We start from the raw sequence: 5,953 nt of genomic DNA, 5'->3' as shown, positions 1-5,953 counted from the left end.
GGACATCAGTGAGCAGGTTGTTGCTAAGTCAGTGCCGCTTGATAGTACTGTTGATGACACCTTCCATTACTTTACTGATGATGGAGAGTAGACTGATGGGGCGGTAATTGGCCAGGTTAGATCATTCTCACTCTTTCATTCCCAGATTGTGGAAGAACGAGGAGAGAAAGGATAAATTGCAGGGTTCTGGGGAAAAGGCCAGGTAATGGCCATGGCAAGACGGGCAGAAAGACCGCTATCTCTGCTGGAACTTTTATGATTTCATACAACTAATAGTGTTAGAGGAGCAATTTCTGTATTCGTGGCCGAGTGGTTAAGGCAATGGATTGGAAATCTATTGGGGTTACTCTGCGCAGGTTCGAATCCTGCTGACTATGTTTCCTGTTATTTCTGACTTTAACTGCACACAGACAGAGCTAATTGTCGTTTGAATTGAGGAAAAGTGATCCAAACACACCCGTGATTTCTTATGTCCATTCATTGTCAGCCTTCTGCAAATCTTCAGTCGGAAATGGAAAAAAAAAGAGCCAATTTGGTGACATGTTTTCATCCTGGCATTTGTCTCTCCTTAGGCCCCTGTCACTCTCGATGTATAATCTCTGTTTGTTCTTGTGTGTGGGTCAATGTGGTTTATTTCCCCAAGGGGGTGAACACATTTTTACGAGCACAAACTGTATTCACATTCGTGGTGCAACTTCACATTACAATGTTACAGTGAAAAATATCAGGATGAAAGAGACAACAGGAGCCTGTCTCTTTCTATGTATGGACTACAACAACAACTTATATTTATAAAGCTCCTTTTCCCTAATGAAACGTCATAAGGCGTTCCCCAGGAGCATTGTATAACAAAGTACGACGCTGAGCCTCATATTCGGTCAGATGACTAAAAGCTCCGTCAAAGGGGGAGGCTTTAAGAACTGTCTTAAAGGAGGAAAGTATCGATTTCATGTTCCAGCTCTCAGCAATGGTTTTTCTCATTGGCTGAAGACATCACTTGTGTTCAAACGACACAGACAATTTGGTCAAAGAAACTTGTCCCTAGTAAAAGGGGTCTGGAAAGGGACAATTTCATAAGCAGCCTGCATGTATCAAACTGCTGGGTTAGTGGTTAGAATACGGTAATTTTATCAGTACAGCCTGCGTTCGATTCTTCGTTAGGGATTTGAAACTTATTCCTCCTGGGTGAGCTGTTCAAATCAATGTGATTGATTTGCTTGTTAAAAATAACACTGTAAAGCTCTGCTAGAAATTATGGAGTTAGAGTGTAAGTTTCACATCAGAGCTGGAAATGTCACAAGGGCAAAACTCGGGAACAAACCCAGAGTCGGAGTGAGGGAGTGAAAATAAAAGAGAAGGACTGTGATAGGTTACAAAGTACTGACTATAGAGCTGGTGGTGCGAGGCAGAATATTATTTCTGTATTACCCATATCACATGCAGCTCTAATTTCCTGATTTATCCCATGCCCAACATTCCCACTACAGTTTAGTGGCCTATAAACAACTCGCACCAATGTTTGCTGCCTCTTGTTGTTTCTCAGCTTCACCCAAACTAATTCCACATCTTGATCCTTCAATCTAAGATCCTCTATCACTAATGTACCGATCTCGTTCCTTATTAAGAGCGCGACCCCGCCTCGTTTTCCTTTTTGTCCATTCTTCCTAAAAGTATTCAGATCAACCAATCACACTGTTCTTTGAAAGCAGCACACAGGGCCGAATGGCCTCTTTTCTTTGCTGTAACTTTCTGTCATTTTATTTTTCCTAAAACCACGGTTAAGATGAACTTTCTTACCTTCCATATGATGCTTTGAATTCAAGACATTCAGCAAATTCAGCGAGTTTTCTTATCATTTATGGCAGGGAATTTGGAACCGGACTTGTTGAACGGCAACTAAATGTTCTCAATCGTCAGATGCAGCTCACCGAGTTCAAACAGACACCGTGAGCATCAGCCTATAATAGACATTCTTGCTGTACATCTTCTGAGCTGTAAGCTGATCACAGCTCCACTTTCTGCACATTGAAAGACAGTGTGAAAATATGGACAATTTCAAATCTTAACAACATGCATGTGTGTGATTTTCTGTGTGTGTCCATGTGGTTCAGTTTCCCATTTTTACCACCCAAACATTGGCCATGTTAATTCTGTGGCTTCATGTTAAGGTGGTACAGGGAAAAAAAGAGCAGTTTTAAAACATTTCTCTCTTTTCTTTGAGTGGAAACTGTTCAGCAACTTTACGTCCGAATGTTACTGGGTGATGATTGAAGTTTTCACATGACCTTATTAAGTAGCTGAGAATGCCCGAGGAGCCGAATGGCCAATTCCTGATCATAATTTTTTATTTTGTAATTCAGTGTCAATGTTGGTGAAGATAATGTTTGTGTCTAATCTGAATGTGATAGTGAGGCCGAGTGGGCTCAGCCGCTGGTTCAGGTTCCGATCTCTCTGGTGATTTGGGCTTTACTCTCACCGCTGCCAAACTTTCTGGTGGTTGGTTATTTGAGGCGCTTTCCAAAAATTCTCCGTGCGGTGAAGGAACAGCTGAGCTGTGCCGTGTTGTATTTCAGTTGGAAGAATGAGGAGAGACAGTGTAAATCCCAGGGTGACTGGGAAAAGGTGGGACAATGACACGGACTGGAAGACCTTCTTTCACTGGAACTCCCTGTATTCATTCTATTATTTTAAACAAACAACATGCAGCCTTTACCCAGTTGTCCTGGCCGAGTGCTGAAGGCATTTTTACACATGGTTCGAATCCTGCCAACTCCCCTTCTTCTCATTCCTGATTGACACAAACTGTCTGCAGAATAAATTATCCATCAAATGAAAAAGAAAACCACCCAAACACCCCCGTGTTTATTACTTTTGTTCATCTGAAAACGTTCACTACATTTGGCCCCTGAAATGGAACAATAATTGACCAAGTTGGTGACATCCTTGTTTTCTGGGTGTTTGTCTCTCCTGAGGCCTCTGTCACTCTCGGTGTATGTGTCTGTGTGTTTTCCTCTGTGTGTGTCAATGTGGTTCAGTTCCCCGAGGGGATGGACACATATTCACTTCATAAACTTGACTCACATTAATTGTGCAGCTTGATATTAAAATGTCCAAGAGAAAAATATCAGGATGAAAGATGCAAGTGGAGTTTGCAATGTTTGGAAGGAGGTGCAGCTAAGAAGTGGAAGATGTGAATGATGTTATTGATGATTGAGAGGAATGTATTGCAACCTTGGGGCTTTTGTAGGTCGATTACCTTCCACACTTTGAAATTCAGAACAATCTGAGGCTCCAGGAAGGAAGGAGCATTGATCTCCCTGAATTTTTGCATAGGGAGCAATAACTGTGCATTCCCGGCTAGTTTACCCGGTAAAGCGTGAGACTCTTAAACTCAGCATCGTGGGTTCGAGCTGGACGCTGCCATTTTTTTAAAGCATTGATGGGTGATCCCCAACTCCCCATCCCTCCAGCAGTGTCACCGCTCAAACTGAGTCTCTCTCCATCCCGCTTTGTTAATATCACAGCCGCTGGTTTCTGAGTGAAAACAGCCTCGGCTTCACTGGAAGTTGGAGAGCTTCGTGCTTCGGACTTAATACTTTCACCGCCGCAGCCCAGGTTCAACTCCTGATCAGGAGCTAACTTTTTCCTTACCGCTGTGTGAACTGTCACAATGCACAGGAATTCCTCGTATAAACTGTTAAAGCGAACCTGAAACTTAATATATGGAAATGTGAAGTGATTCTTGTTGGTCGGAAGAATGAAGAGAGGCAACATCTCATAAATTGTACCATTCTCAAGGGGCTTCTGTGTTACAGAGCGAGTGGTTAGGATCTGGAATACACGGCCTGAGAATGTGAAGGAGACAGATTCAATCGCGGATTTCAAAAGAGAATTGGACAGAAAATGCAGTTCTCCGGGGAAAAGACGGGGGACCATAACATTCTAACATGAAGTTGCACGAATAATGTGAATGAAGTTTGTGATGGTAAAAAAGTGTTCATCCCCTCAGGGAACTGAGTCACATTGACACACACAGAGGAACACACACAGACACATACACTGAGAGTGACAGAGGCCTCAGGATCCACAAACACCCAGAAAGTTAGGATGTCACCAGCTTCTCCAATTATTGTTCCATTTCAGACTGCAGATTTGGTGAATGCTTGCAGATGAACGGAAATGAAGAAATGCGGAGGAGAAGCAGGAGAAACACACAGGAGTGTTGGGAAAGTTTTTGTTCCATTTCACCAACAATTAATTTAATTCTGGGTTCACCTAAAGTAAGGAGCAGCAGACAGCGAGAATTCAAACCTACATGGGGAGAGTCCAATAGATTTCAAACCCATTGTCTTAACCACTCATCCGCAATTACAGATCTCACATCAATTTCAAACTTGTTCATATGAAATCATAGAAAGGTTATAACAGAAAGAGGGAATTCGGCCCCATATATTCCTAGTTAGCCTGGAATTCATACTGCGTCTCCTTGTTCTTCCTGCCAAGATGAAGATCTTAATACATCGACGGCCGCGAGCCCATGCTCAGGTGAAGTGACTGAAAGAACAAATCAACTGAAATTTTGATTCATACCCACGAAGAGAACAGAGCCCAAACAAAACACCTTAACCCAGCCGGCCACGCTCCCACTATCAAAGGTAAACTAACCATTGCCTTGGGTGGTAACAGCTCCAAAATAGAACATAACAAACAGGAGTTGGGATTGACCATTTGCCTCTCCAGCGCCTCATAGTGTCAGAGAAGCAGAGCTAAGGCTACACACAGATGGAGGCCATTCAGACCGGGCGTAGGAACAGAAGACTCAGGGGAAGGAGAAGGCCATTCAGCCCTTTGACCCTGCTTCACCATTCATTCAGGTCACGGCAAATCTGGTTGTGGTCTCAACTCCGCCTTCCTGCCTGTCTCCCCATAACCTTTGACCCCCTTGTCTATCAAAAATCTGTCTAATTCTGCCTTGTGTAAATTCAATGACCAAACCTCTGATGAAAATAATTCCACGGGCGAATGACTCTCTGAGAGGAAAAAATCTCCTTAACTCCGTCTGAAAAGGGAGATCTCTTACTCTTCCGGAAACTAACTCACCTGGTACCACTCCCCCTCCTTTGTCCCTGGAGACCTGCATTTTCTGACCAATTCTCTTTTGAAATCCGTGATTGAATCTGCCTCCCCCACATACTCAGGCAGTGCATTCCAGACCCTAACCACTCGCTGTGTAACAGAGAAACCCCGTTAGAATTATTGGCTTCGGGACAAGCAGAATACTCAGTAACAGACAAAACACCGAAAGGCTCGAAGGGAGACGGCACCGGTTGTAGGAGAGCTGGTTCCCAGTGACATGGATGTGTCTGCAATGGGTGGGATCAGACTTTTTCCATGTGCCCACAATGAATGTCCCAACCATTATTTGGGAAGAGTTAAACTGATAGGGAATAATTGTCATTGCAGTCACGGCAATCTGAAGCTTTCTCTCACTGAGCCATTGGTTTAGGATATCTTACAGAGTGACAGCTGCTTCATCAAGTCTCTGTGGCGCAATTGGTCAGCGCGTTCGGCTGTTAACCGAAAGGTTGGTGGTTCGAGACCACCCAGGGACGAAGCTGGCGCTTTTTTCTCCCCATCATTACTCATTAACGCTCTGATTTGTTTCGGGGCCCTGAAACTACAAGAAAATCCATCCCACTCCCCACGTTGAAAACTCGGCTGTCACCCACTGAGTTCCCACACCAAGCTCTGTTTATGGATATTCATTTCAGATATAACAAAGAATATGAACAATCCCGTGAACCCCCATCTAAATTAATAGAGATCTATGAGGCTGTTGGATTGAAACAAGCCCATCAATTCGTCGCTCTTGCTCAGCTCCACAGTGAGTGAGACAGGAACAAGTAACAACATTCCAGCCCCGCACTCTCCAATCACCCGCTGCCAGTGGAAA

General features: G+C 43.8%; 2 non-coding genes across 2 annotated transcripts; both read left to right on the top strand.

Annotated features, from left to right (window-relative positions):
• The first annotated feature begins 295 nt into the window (after positions 1-295).
• On the top strand, positions 296-377 carry trnas-gga (transfer RNA serine (anticodon GGA)). Its single transcript has one exon. It is a non-coding gene; the product is annotated as a tRNA-Ser (tRNA).
• Positions 378-5,538: 5,161 nt separating this feature from the next.
• trnan-guu (transfer RNA asparagine (anticodon GUU)) lies at positions 5,539-5,612 on the top strand. Its single transcript has one exon. It is a non-coding gene; the product is annotated as a tRNA-Asn (tRNA).
• The last annotated feature ends 341 nt before the right edge of the window (positions 5,613-5,953 follow it).

The sequence above is a fragment of the Cetorhinus maximus genome, chromosome 23 (assembly GCF_964194155.1).
Source record: "Cetorhinus maximus chromosome 23, sCetMax3.hap1.1, whole genome shotgun sequence".
NCBI lineage: Eukaryota > Metazoa > Chordata > Chondrichthyes > Lamniformes > Cetorhinidae > Cetorhinus > Cetorhinus maximus.
This window is presented reverse-complemented; position numbering and strand designations above follow the sequence as displayed.